This window comes from Carcharodon carcharias, chromosome 10 (genome assembly GCF_017639515.1).
Source record: "Carcharodon carcharias isolate sCarCar2 chromosome 10, sCarCar2.pri, whole genome shotgun sequence".
Lineage (NCBI taxonomy): Eukaryota > Metazoa > Chordata > Chondrichthyes > Lamniformes > Lamnidae > Carcharodon > Carcharodon carcharias.
Window position 1 is genome coordinate 42,708,539 of NC_054476.1, and position 14,086 is coordinate 42,722,624.

Sequence of the window (14,086 nt, forward strand, 5' to 3'; positions counted from 1 at the left end):
CAACCTAGTGGAGTTGTATTTGTTTGTTTACCATATTTGTTTCTAGCTGGATATTTTATGCAAGCTCAGACCTCCATTCAACACTGTCCAAATTCTGACTACATTTTTAATGTTACAAAAGGGCAAGTGAAGCATTTGCTTCTTCATTAAGATTAAGAGCCTTGGTTTTCCACTTGCAGGGTTCATGTGAATGTTCGGGTCAAAGTTCTGCCAAAGTAAGAAATGCAACAAATTCTTACCTTCTGCTTGCTGCAAAGATGACCCCAGTTAATTTTCTTGCCTTGTTACCTTACAGGCATTTGCATTGCATTGATAGGCTCCCCAGTCTCCACCAGTAGTTCTGTTTGAAATGAGGATGGAGAATGACTGTGGTAAACATTAGAGCAGGCTTGTCCAACTCTTTTGCATGGAGTGGGGGCACATTTCCATTTTTTTTCTCACTCAAGGAGTTGGGGAGCAGATTTTGGTAAGAATACATGAATTTCCAAAAAGAGTTGAGTACGAAGAAAAGAAACAACTTGCTGGGCAAAAGTAAAGCAACATCAAAGAAATAAATCGCTATTTTTTAAAAAAGAGTAACTAATAAAAATGACCATTAGAGTGTCAGAGGGTGAGTGTATTTGTGTCTGGCTCACCCCCAGTCTCAGGGTGTTTACTCACTCACCCTTACTATGGTAAAGTGGAGTACCATGTACCTTTAAGAGAATGCAAGTAGACTAACCATGTGACAGTACTGACCAATCACTGTACAGCGCAGGTTACTAGTTAACTGTAAGTCTAGGTGGTTGTGGGAGCATTCAAGGATTTAGTGCTCTGCCCTTTGTTGCAATTAACAATTACAGTTTGTTCTATGTCAGTCTCTCTCTGTTATTGGTAGCGAGCATCAACTAACAAGTATATATGAAGGTGTGCAATTTGAGTTTACTCGACTAGTGAACTCATAGGGCAAAATTTTTAGCTCGATGGGCAGGCTCGTGCCCAATCCGCTCGAGCTCAAGTGTAAAATGATACGTGATGACATCGGGCAAGCATCATGACGTCAACACGCAGTCACACGATATTTTGGTTGGCAGGCGCACACAGGAATCAGCCCACTGACAATTAAAAAGCCTCTTAAGGCCATTAATGTATCAATTGACTGACATTTTTCACTGCCCTTCCAACTTTTTGGTTGGCAGGCAGGTGAAAAGGCCAAGTGGCCTTTGCACTTTTTAGGAAACCTCATCCATGGGCGGGATGAGGTTTCCTAAAGTGAATAAAAATAAAATAAAATAATTAAAATGTAATTAATAACATGTCCCCGGACATGTTTTATTACATTTCTCTTATCTTTATTATTTTTTTTGAAAATTCTTCATCTCCCTGAGGCAGTTCTGTGGCTCAGGGAGATTCTCAAATGTGGACAAGCGCACATGTGCCAAGTTTGCGCTTGCCCTCCTCCCCTCGCCCGCACAGACAACGTTGTGCATTGCCGCTCGCGTTTCATGCTGGGTGTGCCTTAGTTGGCCCGCCAGCGTGAAACCACCTTCCAGCCTTGATCGCGGGCAGCGGTTGGCTTTCCGACTGCCCCCATCCGCTCCTGCTGAATTCGCCTGACAAGGGCTAAATTCTGCCCATAGACTCAGGACATAAAACTTAGCCACTGTGAGCATGGGTGAAAGAACGTGTGGGGATGAGGGTGTCTGAGAATCCTGAGACTGGGAGTGAGCTAGACATACACTCACTCTCTTCCTCACACATGCACACACACTCACTCTCTCCCTCTCTCTCACACACACACACACAATCACTCCCTCTCACACACACAATCTCACTCTCTCCCTCTCTCTCACATACACACACTTCACTTACTCCCTCCCTCTCTCACACACATACTCACTCACTCTCTCCCCCTCTCTCTCACACACACACACTCACTCACTCTTCCTCACACATGCACACAGATGCACACATTCTCACATACACACACACACACTCTCACACACACTCACTCCCTCCCTCTCTCTCTTTCACACACACTCTCCTGAACTCACACACACCCCTGGTAGTGAGTCTATTCATCTCCCCCAACCAGGCCCTGTGACCTCTCTCCCCCACCTCCCCAGCTTGGTAGCCTCTCTCTATGGGCCCTGCAACTCCCTTCGCCAGGCCATGCAGCCTCTCTCTCTCTCTTTCCCTGGGCCCCACAACATCTTCTCCCTCCTGGTCCCACAGCCTCTCTCTCCCTTCTCTAGTCCCAATCACCTTCCCTGATCGGGTCCGTGCTTCCATTTTACGTGGGTGGGCCAATTAAGGCCCGCCCAGTGTGGCGTGCACCCGGAAGCTTCCCGGAAGACTGAGGTTTCCCTCAGTTGGGAGTGTGCTCTTTCGTGCATGCGCGTGAAAGAGCACAGAAATCTCCCCGAAGCACCCCTGTGCCTCAGGGAGATTAGTTTTAAGTTTTAATAGTTCAATAAAGTGTTGAAAAATTTTTTATGACATGTCCTCTCATGTGAAACTCTCACATGAGCTGGGATACATGCATTAATTTCAATAAAAAATCTTGAGAAAATTTAAACTCATTCATGAAACCTCATCCCGCCTGTGGATGAGGTTCCATGAAAAATGTGAAGGCTGCCTGGGCTCTTCAACTTAAGGTTGAACGGGCAGCTGCGTTAATTATCTTAATTGTTAGTTATATAGCCTTAATAGGCCTTTGACAGTTCGGCGGGTGAACAGCTGACTCGGCTGCGCGCTCGCCGAACTGAAAATCTAAATGATGCGTGGTGACGTCGGGGCACAAGCCCGACACCGTCCTACGTCATTTTATGCCTTGGCGAGCAGGGGCGGGGCCTGCTCGCCGAGCCCAAGATTCTCCCCAATAGATACTGACAATGGTGTGCTTGAATAAAAATAATATACAAATTTTCATCTATATATAATACACTTAAACTTTAATAGGGATGATTAGAGAGTATTAAAAAAATTGTTAAACATTTTTCAGGCCATATAGATGATTTCAAGAAATGGCTCCCAATGCAGAGCCGATCCCTCTGGGAGCATGTATCATGAATTCAGATATGTGCTCCCATATGACATCCATCCATTAAAATTTAGAAAATCAACCTTTTTATGCAAGCTGCTCTTATGCTCTGCTTTATATATTTTCTCCTGGTGATCAACCCTGTGCACATTAATTTTTACAAAATGACTGATTTCACTTTTCAGACTCTAAAGGGGATTGAAAACCACACCAAGCACATAGCACAAACCATCTATTTTGCTCCCTAGGTATGGAACTAAAGCGAGCAAGCAATCTGCTCCTCGGCCTACAGAAATACTGCTCTGGGTTGACCTCTAAGAGAATTTTTTTTCTTTGTCGAGCTTCTGTATTCCTGCTCTTTTGCTTCTGAAACCGTTGAACAGTTGACTCCTTGCTGAGTACAGTTTCCTTGTCATCGCACCTGACTTTGGCCAGATGATTCATGAGCCTCAACAGCGCTCATTACCCAACTGTGGGAAGCACCACAGTCGAGACTAATCCCGCCCTCTTCCAACATACGTACAGTGTGTTGTCCAGCAGGTACACTAAACAGGAGCCAGAACCCCGACCAATTTTCCCTCCCTAATCCAGACTGTTGAGGCCCATTGTCAACCTCCACCCCTTCATCAAGATGGACCTTACATTTCATTAATTTAAGAATGACAATGACTAAATTAAAATAGAATGAAATTAGGAAACTTGTTTTATATAAAATATATCTTTGTAAACAGTTTCAATTCTAAAGCAATTATTGCTGCTGACAGGAAGTGACAGATGCTGAATGCATTCATACAGCATTCCTTTAATTGCTATTTTAATGAAGGCGTTAATACCTCTGCTACATAGCCACCAGTGAAACACTTGTCCTGTAATATAGCTAATCGTTAATTTGAGCATTTAGACTTCCTCCCTACTCCTCTTGCCATTTCAGTTTGTTATTTTCCGTGGGAACAAAATGTGACCGTGAATCCTTCCACCATTAAAGAGAGCAAAATGGTCTGTGCCAGTGGCATCTCCATGATGCAAGTAAATGCAGTCAACAACAGCTGATAGCCAGGGTGCCACCATGCCATACAATACTTCCCTTCCCCTTTTGTCTTTGGAACAGCCCACAATAGCCACACATCCTCCACCTACTGGCCTGACAACAAACTTGGAAAGGTCAATCCCTGATGGCTAGGGCTCCGGGATTGAGCCCTCAGAAGAATGGTTTGCTATGTTGTCATTCTTTGAGTGATTTACAGAAGATATAAATAGATCATTGCCCCAATCACCGGTTACACACTTGCCTGACTGACTATTTAAACTTTCAAGGAGATTGAAAGTTTGCGTAACAACAACTTATGTTTCTATCTCAAACAAAATTTGACATTGACCCACATAAAGAGAAACTAGGACAAATGACAAAAAGCTTTGCCAAGAGTTTGGTTTTAAGGAGCATCATAAAGCAGAGAGAGATTGGCAGAAGGATTTAGAGCTTAGGGCGTGGGCAGGGAGGCATGGCTGTCAATGCTGGAGTGATTAAAATCGGGGATATGCAAGAGGCCAAAATTGGAAGAGTGTAGAGATCTTGGAGGGTTGTCATGCTGGAGGAGGTCACAGAGATAGGAACGGATGAGGTCACATAGTGATTTGAAGCAAGGATGTGAATTTTAAAATTGAAGCATTGTCGGACCATGTAGGTCAACGTAGATCAGTGAGCACAAGGGTGAAGGGTGAACGGGATTTGGGAGTTAGGATACAGGCAGCAGAGTTATGGATCAACTCAAGTGTATGTAGGGAGGAAGATGGGAGGCCAGCCAGGAGAGCATTGGAATAGTCGAGTCTAGATGTATAAAAGCATGGATGAGGGTTTTGGTAGCTAATGAGCTAAGCAGCAGTGAAGTCAAGTGAATTGAGAAGCAGTCTTAGTGATGTTGCAATTTAGAAATAGTGGTGAGGTTGAGAGAGGTTGCAGGGACGTAGACCTGATGTTGTCAATGTACTTTGTGGAACCTGGCATTTTGTTTTCAGATGATGTCACTGAGGGATAGCATGTAGATGAAAATTAGAGGAGGTGAGCAAAGATAGATCCTTGGGGGACACCAGAAATAATAGTGCAAGAGGGAGAAGTGAAGCTATTGTAGATGATTCTCTGGCTACGTTTTGATAGATATAAAGGAAACAGATGAGTTCAGTCCCACACAGCTGGACAACTAACATTCCTTCAGATGTTAACTTACTGTCTGTGCATTCCCCAAACCTCCACCTGTGCCCACCCAATCCCCTCTGTTTCAAGTTTTTTTTTCTATAATATTAAACCACTTAATCGGGCAGAACTGATTTTAAAAAGTGGAGGCAATATCTTATCGCTGTTATTTTCATGGCTGGTTGAGGTGCCTAACTGACTCAGGCAGGAGTTTTCTGTATATATTTAAACAAAGGCTCTTGATGTATGTGGGATTTTCGGTATAAATGCAGTATAACTTGGTGGACAGGATTATCTAAGAGAATGTAGACCTTATTTTTGTGGGCCAGAAATGCTCCTGCAGGTCCCACAAAGGTAGTATGGGCAACTTAAGAAACATAAGAAATAGGAACAGGAGTAGACCATTCAGCCCCTCGAGCCTGCTCTGCTGTTCAATAAGATTGTGGCTGATCAGCTTGTGTTTTGATTTCCACATTCTTGTCTAACTCCCGATAACCTTTGATTCACTTGACTAACAAGAATCTATCTGCATCTGCCTTAAAAACAATCAATGACCCTGCTTCCACTGCCTTCTGAGGCAGAGAGTTCCAAAGTTGCACAACCTCTGAAAGAAAAAAAGTCTCCTCATCTCTGTCCTAAAAGAGCGACCCCTAATTTTAAAACAGTGCCCCCTAGTTTTGGACTCACCCACAAGAGGAAACATACTTTCCACATCCACCTTGTCAAGACCGTTCAGGATCTTGTATATTTCAATCAAATCATCCCTCACTCTTCTAAACTCCAGTGGAAACAAGCCCAGTCTGTCCAACATTTCCTCATAAGACAACCCACTAATTCCAGGTATCAATCTAGTAAGCCTCCTCTGAACCACCTCCAACGCATTTACGTCCTTCCTCAAATAAGGAGACCAAACTGCACACGGTATCCAAGATACAGTCTCATCATTGCCCTGTATAACTGAAGCATAACATCCTTACTTATATGTACTTCTTCCATTACACACTGTCAGTTCTGTTCTAAATCTCCCTCACCTCCCTGTTTCAGCAAACCTACCCTTGTGCTGGCCTGGGTGGGATATTTGCCTGCCTGAACCAGGCTGTCTGCCTGTTTAAGTGTGGACAGCTTGCCACAACTATACTTAGGAACCCAGCTGCTAAAATGGACCAGGCCTCACACTGCACTGCCATGATGACAGGTTGTGGTGTAGTGCCAAATTTTGAGGTACAGGAAAATGAGTTGGCCATATCATTTCTTAATATACTACTATGTTGTTTTCCTAAGTATTAATCATTTGAGACCCCAAATGTCAGTAAAAATATGCTTTTTAATTGAAAATATTAGTGCAGGTAGGCATTTTATTTCAAACCATGTGATATTTTGGATCATTAGTCTTTAGCATAGCTAGGATTTCATTATGAAACAGTTTATTTAATTCAAACCTATTAAAATATGAATTACAGAAAGCTTTACTTACTTCTGAGTGGGGGATGGTATATAGTGGGTCACTGTTTTACTTGATTTATATGAATAACCTAAGCCTGGGTGTACAGGGCACAATTTCAAATTTTGAGGATGATGCAAGACTTGCAAGTCTTGTGAACTGTGAGGAGGATAGTGATAGACTTCAAGAGGATATAGACAGGCTAGTGGAATGGGCAGACATGTGCCAGATGAAATTTAATGTTGAGATGTAGGAAGTGATATGTTTTGGTCTGAAGGACGTGGAGAGGTGACATAAAATAAAGATTACAATTCTAAGGAAATGCAGGAGAAGAGGGACCTGGGTGTATATGAAGGCGGCAGGGCAGGTTGAGAAAGCAGTTAATAAATTATATTATTTATAAATAGGGGCACAGAGTACAAAAGTAAGTAAGTTGTGAACCTTCATAAAACACTGGTTCAGCTTCAACAGGAAGGATGTGAAGGTTTTAGAAAGGGTGCAGAAAAGATTTACAAGAATGGTTCCAAGGATGAGAGACTTCAGTTATGTGGCTAGGTTGGCAAAGCTAGGGCTGTTCTCCTTGGCGAAGAGAAGGTTGAGAGGAGATTTGTTGGATGTATTCAAAATCATGAGGGGTCTGGATAGCATAAATGGGGAAGAACTGTTCTTATTGGCAGAAGGTCAAGGACCCTAAGTGATTAACAAAAGAGGCAACATGAGGAAAAACTTCTTTATGTAACTTTCATTCTTACCACCAACTGTCAAAAAGAAATAATAATGTCTATAATGTTCTTGGAAATTATTTTAAAATAGAGTTTAGTGGTGTCTGTGTCTATTTGTGTGTGTCTTAATTGGATTAAAGTCAGTTGGTCTAGAGGCTTTGATATATAGAAGAGAAGTAGGTTTAAAATGTTAATTAGGTGAACACAGGGAAGTTACAAGGTGATGTGTAAAGAGGGAAATTTGCATTTTTAAATAAACAATTCAAAAGAATGGGTGAAATATGGGTGAAAGAAGTCAAACAATGTGCTTACTTTTTCCAAAGCTTACTAATAAAATTAGTGTTCTGAAAGGGTTTTATTGTTATGAGGTAAAGTTCAAAAGACATAGCGATAACAATGAAAATTTGCATTCAAAGGGGAAAATATGTATAAAGGAAAAGAAGGCTTTGGTAAAAAGGGGAGGCATTCTAAGATCTAAAGTGTCCAGCCTGTAAACCTCAAGCCACTGACTGCAAAGACCCAGAGCTGAAAGAAACTCATTTAGAATGCGACTGTGCTTTGCCAGGGTCTGTTTAAATCTATGTGTTTTACTGTTACCTTAACGGAGCTGTAACTAGGAGTCAGATTAATAAGGGGATTTTTCTAGTTATTATAGAACTAATTTTGTAGACATATGCATGTGCTTACAATCTTTCTTGTATTAATACATGTTTAATTTAGTTTTACAAAAGCCTCTTGAGACTCGGTATCTTATTACTACTGAATTCAAAACCTGCATCTTGAAACATACAAATTTCAAAATGGGTTATGACAGTTGTTTCAAGCTTCCCCCTGGGATTTGAACAGCTCAGCATTTACCATCGGCTGTGTCATTATACAATTCACATGTTAAGAAAATGTGTGCCTTTAAAGTGTACCAAACTGTGAAGCAAACAGCTGAGCAAACTTGCATTTCTTGAAAATATAGTTGTGGGGCTGAAAGCACTGGGGAGATGTGCTGCTGCATGCTTGCAGAAACTGGTCACTCAGGAGAAGCAAATGTCAAGTAAAATTCAATCAGATTCTTTCTCCATCTGTGGGCAAAAGGGATCAAATGCTAAAATGGGCATCACATGTTCTTGATAGACTACAGTATAAAGCTTTTAGCTCACTGCAACTAAAGCTTTTATGACTAAATGTTTTACTGAGTATCTTACTGAAATATTTGGAATCTGCTTTCATTCGTAACCAGAGTAGAGTTCTGCCAAAAGATATGAAGCTGAAACTGTACGCAGTCCTTTTTAGATGTTGATGCAGTTGCTATTTCTCACATTTTCTGTCTGGTTCAGGGTAAACAATGCTAGTGATCAAAGGTGTAGAGAATAGGGCAATTGTAATGCTCCCAGGCACTGAGCCTTCAGATCGTGCAAGGCCTGTTGCCAGTGGTGTGGTATTGCCGGAGTGCACTGGAGTGCCGACGCAGCAGCTTCCATTTAAAGCAGACTTGTCCAATTCAATGTGGCCCACCAAACTCACTGGACATTCAAGTGACTTACATTTGAAACATGCTGAAAAGCTGCTCATCCAACTCCCTGCATTTGCTGCTGTAAGTTTTGATGTTAAGTTCCTGGGCCTGGAGCGCAAGGCAGCCAGAGTGAGGGGGTGGGGGGAAGAGAGTGAGCCAGTGGGGGAAGAAGGTATGGGGGTGAGAGTGTGTGGCAGGGGAGACACAGTGTGGGGGAGAGAGAGAGCATGAGGGGAAAAGTGAGTACGGCAGGGGAGGAGAGAGTTTGGTAAGGGAATGGAGAGTGTGTGGGGGGTGGAGAGAGTGTGTAGCATGGGAGAGAGATTGTGGCAGGGGAGAGAGATTGTGGTGGGGGAAAGAGTGATTCACATTAATTCCTTGGCTGTGATGGCATGAGGATGTGAAACACAGTACAGTGTTCCCTGCTGGCAGCATTACATGGAACTTACAGCACAGGAACAGGCCATTTGACCCACCTCATCTATGTTAGTGTTTATGTTCCACTCAAGCCTTCTCCATTGTTCTTCATCACACTATCAGGGTAACCTTCAGCTTCTTTCTTCCTGATGTGTTTATCAAATCTCTTGAATGTATCTATACTAGAATCAAAGCATGGTTACAACACAAAAGGAGGCCATTCAGTGCATTGTCTCTGTGTCAGTTCTCTGCAACAGCAACTCAGCTAGTTCCACTCCTTAACCTTTTCCCTGTACTCCTGTGAAATCTTCTCTCTTCAGATAATTATCCAGTTCTCTTTTGAAAATTGCAATTGAGTCAGTCTCTACCACACGCTCAGGCAATGCATTCCAGATCCAAACCACTTGTTGCATAAAGATTTCAAACAATGCTTGGCAGTTAACTGTTTGCCACCATTAATTGGTGCATTCTCCATCACAACACCTCTACTAATCAGAATCCACATGCCAACAAATCAGCACTCTCTTCTCATACAGTATAAATTGTTGTTTTTCCCCTTGTATTGACATTCTTGTAAAGTGCTCTGATGAGTGCAAGAAGAAAAGCTTCATCATGTTTCTTTTTTCAGCAATACTCAAGCTCTGTATTACCAAACAGCTATTCTTGAATGTTGCTGGAGCTGCACTCATCCATGGAAGTGGAAAGCATTCCATCACACTCCTGACTTGTGCCTTGGAGATGGAGGACACACTTTGGGGAGTTAGGAGGGGAGTTACTCACCAAAGAATTCCCAGCCTCTGACCTGTTCTTTTGCCATAGTACCTATCTGGCTGTTCCAGCTCAGTTTCTAGTCAATGCTAACAGCAGGATATTGATGGTTCCTATTCAGCTCTGAGCTATCTGCTCTCAGTCAAGATGACAGCAGATGCATTAGAAGTTTGGCACAGCACCCCGGACATGGTTAGTGTTCTTGTTTTGTGCTACTATCAAGTGATTTTGCTTGAAAGTCTGTGCAATTTTATTGCAGGTGAGGATGGTATCAGGCTGTATTGTGATGCTCAAATGGTTGAATAACCTCAGGGTATGAAGAATGCCACTTGGACAAAGGTGTGCTGTACTGACAGAATCATAATCTAGCAAGAGATAGTGCCTGAATTTTGTAGTAGTGGTAGTAGAAACCATCAATATTCACTGTCATACACCTCAAAACTGACAGCAATTTCTGGAGTCTGCACATGTACAGTTAAACACAGAAATAAAGGAGTCATTGTCAGTGATTTCACGCTTCCCCACAAATTTTACTTTTGAAGTCCCCTCCAGTGTGAAACCAATTAGAAATCACTGAACTGTTGAAAACCTGCCCTTTTATGCTATTCATCTCTGTATATACACCTTGTTGAATGAGGTGTAACTGTTTCTTTTAATGATGTTCTAAGTTCATAATTATTGCTAAACACCCTCAGTACCTGAAAAGCTACTTTTAAACGTGTGGAATGTCGGGATCTTCCAACCCTGGCTGCAGCAGAAATGGGCAGCGCAGCCTCTCCCGGGTAAGTCCAATGAGCATGGAAGAGTCGTGGAAAGGAGAGGACTTGCCCCCTTTATACGACAGTAGTTGCCATATTCAGGTAAGTTTTTAAAAGTGCAGTCTTTTAAGGAATGACTGTGGGTTAGTGAATGGTTGAATGAAAGAATGGATGGATGAATGAGTGAATAGGTGAGTGGGTGAGTGAGTGAATGAGTAGGAGAGTGAGATGGATGGGTGGATGAGGTGGGTAGGTGAGTAGTTTTTCATTTGTTCTTTCATGGGTTGTGGATGTCACTGGCTAGGCCAGCATTTATTGCCAATCCCTAATTGCCCTTGAGAAGGAGGTGGTGAGCCACCTTCATGAACAGCTGCAGTTCCCATGTGGTGTAGGTACACCCACAGTGCTGTTAGGGAGAGAGGTCCAGGATTTTGATCCAGCGATAGTGAACAAATGGCAATATATTTCCAAGTCAGGATAGTGTGTGGCTTGGAGGGGAACTTGCAGGTAGTGGTGTTTACATCCATCTGCTACCCTAATCCTTCTAGGTGGCAGAGCTCATGGTTTGGAAGGTACTGTTGAAGGAGACTTGGTGAACTACTGCAGTGCATCTTGAGATGGTACACACTGCTGTTACTATGCATTGGTGGTGGAGGGTGTGAATGTTTAAGATGATGGATAGGGTGCCAATCAGGCATGCTACTTTGTCCTAGATGGTATCAAGCTTCTTGATTATTGTTGAAGCTGAACTCATCCAGGCAAGTAAAGCGTGTTGCATCACATTCCTGACTTGCGCCTTATAGATGGGCAAGTAGGTGGGTGAGTGGGTAGTTGAGTCGGGGGTTAGGCGGGTTGTCAAGGGACTAGTCAGGTGGTTGGAGAGGTAGTCGTGTCAGATTGAGGGGGATGGTTGGGTGACCAGGTGAATATTTGGGTCTGGTTGTGGAAGTACTCAGATGGTCAGATGTAACCAGGTGGGGTCGGGGGTGATCGGGGAAGTCAGCTGCAGAGTTACCCAGCTGTCAGACCAGAATCTAAACCGTCTAACATTTCCTGGGTAAGTGCCCAGGTAAGTTGTGTGCATCTGGCCCAAGTCTCCACCCTACGCTCAGGGTTGGAGACATTTGTGGAGGGTCCGGGCAGCAGGGAATCAGCCCATCGGAAGTTTAAACTTTCCAGGTAATTTTCAAGTATGTCCATGCACCCTCACATGCATCTCCTTACGTTCATCCCATCACTGACAATTCTGAGTCAGGAATTTTTGGGTACACCTATTTTAAAAGTTAAATACTTCTTTGAGAAAAGTTTGTTTATAACATTTCAGAATCTACCTGAGTCCCATGCGTACCTCCCAATCATTTATGTCACTCTTGGTGAAATATTAATTAAAAGTGCAAATTTTTAGTGGTTTTTACTTCCTGGTTTGATGTCTGTGGGAATTCTGCAATGTGATTGGCTGCCACCCGGCTTGGTGACATCACTGTTGTTGGGTGCCTGGAAATCCTCTTTACTTGGCACCAGATTCAAACTGCCAGCGGGAAAAGGGAAATCCATGCCATAGTTTTTGTTGGTAGTTTTCTTTGAAGTCAGCAGTGAGTGCTATAGCTTTGCAACCGGCCTCAAAATCTGGGCCAATGCTTTTAGAAGAGGAAGGGAGAAAGTGAAATCAGTCAACTACAGCTTAAAGCATCATTACAGTGAAAGAAAAAATGGTATCAAATTAAAGGAAAATTCCAGGTTCAGAACAAATTATATTTAATCCACTGAAACCTTGTTATTAGTGTTGGTTTATTTTTGTATTCTCGTCTCATTGTAAAAAGAGAAGTTGATTTATCATTCACCTGTTAACAATTATTAACTGCATGGTTTAAGCCTGTTTAGATACAATTCAACCAAGGTCCTGCTCGGAATTTGACACTGAGAAGGTGTTCTATATATTACCGGGATATTGTTTCAAACCAGCCTTTCAAAAATAGTTTGCCCAGAAGAAATCTGCTCCATCGAAACAGAAACAAAAATAATCTTTCTTCTGCAATTGTCATCTCATTTAAATCATGCAATACCACAGTAAGGGATTATTCCATTAAATTAAATAGGTTAACAACTGCATTCAAAAAGTGCAGACAAGATTTTAATAAACTCACTGAACAGTGCATTAAAAATAGCACACAAAGTAAATTTGTATGCATTTGTGGACTTACTCTTCATGAATTCCTTTGCCTTCCATTTTAATGGACACTGAAATGATTCAACTAATGCAAATGCTTTAAATATCTGTACACTAATATTTCACAGCAAAGTTAAGTACTTTATAGCAGCTTTATAACCATGAACAGGGGTAATTTCTATTGTTCTTGGATTGAAAGAACCAATGCACTTGTGAGTGAGTTCCACCAAAGGTTCAACGCACCTGGAAAATTGTGTGCCTTTGCAAAAGAAAGCCTTGAGGAAAATAACTCATAACTGTCCAGTACAATGCACCTTATTTAAAGGCGTTCGTATCTGTACAGCATCATTTCAACTTTGACCTACAACTACAAACCACCCTGGGATGAAAAGCTGTTCAAGTGCAAAAGGGGAGGAATAAACGAAGATTACGTGAAGGAGATTGTTTATCTGAAGGCAGATGGTTACTAATGGTGATGAAAGTTAGCTTTCATTTTGGCTTCAAGGTCTCTCCCACAGACCAATGGGTCAATCAGTACCAAAGCAATTCCAACGTCTGTGAAAGAAGCCACATTTAGTAACTCCACTTGTGCTGCAGGCTAATAAGAAACAGTGGACAGGGTTGTATTTTTGAATGAACAATCTTTGATTTGCAGCGTTTTGTGACTTGATGCCACACACTTTAAAGAGATTGACATACGAATTATAATGCTCAGGGTTGAGCCAAGATTTGATCAAGCAGAGAGAATGATTTTCACCCCTTGAGTGCTGCTGGAGTCAAGCCTCACTAAGATCAGCTAACACACAGATCAAACTAGATTCCTTTCTTTTATGTATGGCTAATTTTGAAAACATTTTGCAAGTTCAGTGACAAAATAAATAATTGAATCAACTGAAGGAGAGCAATCATAGTTAGAGGAATTTTATGATTCCCTCACCAGTGGGTTTGAAGGTGGGGGGTTGCTTGTAAAATGCAACATATGATCTGCCACCACCCATCCCAAACCTGTCTCCTATTTTAGGGTGTGGTGGAGGAGTCCAGCAGCCTGCTTGCCCTTGGGCGTATTGAGGCTCTTGAGTAGTGTGTATTATCATCATGT

General features: G+C 42.3%; 1 protein-coding gene across 1 annotated transcript in view; it reads right to left on the reverse strand.

The window, feature by feature from the left end:
* Positions 1–14,086, reverse strand: part of LOC121282821 (ethanolamine kinase 1-like) — a 509,597-nt gene that overhangs the window by 230,326 nt on the left and 265,185 nt on the right. The window lies entirely within an intron of this gene.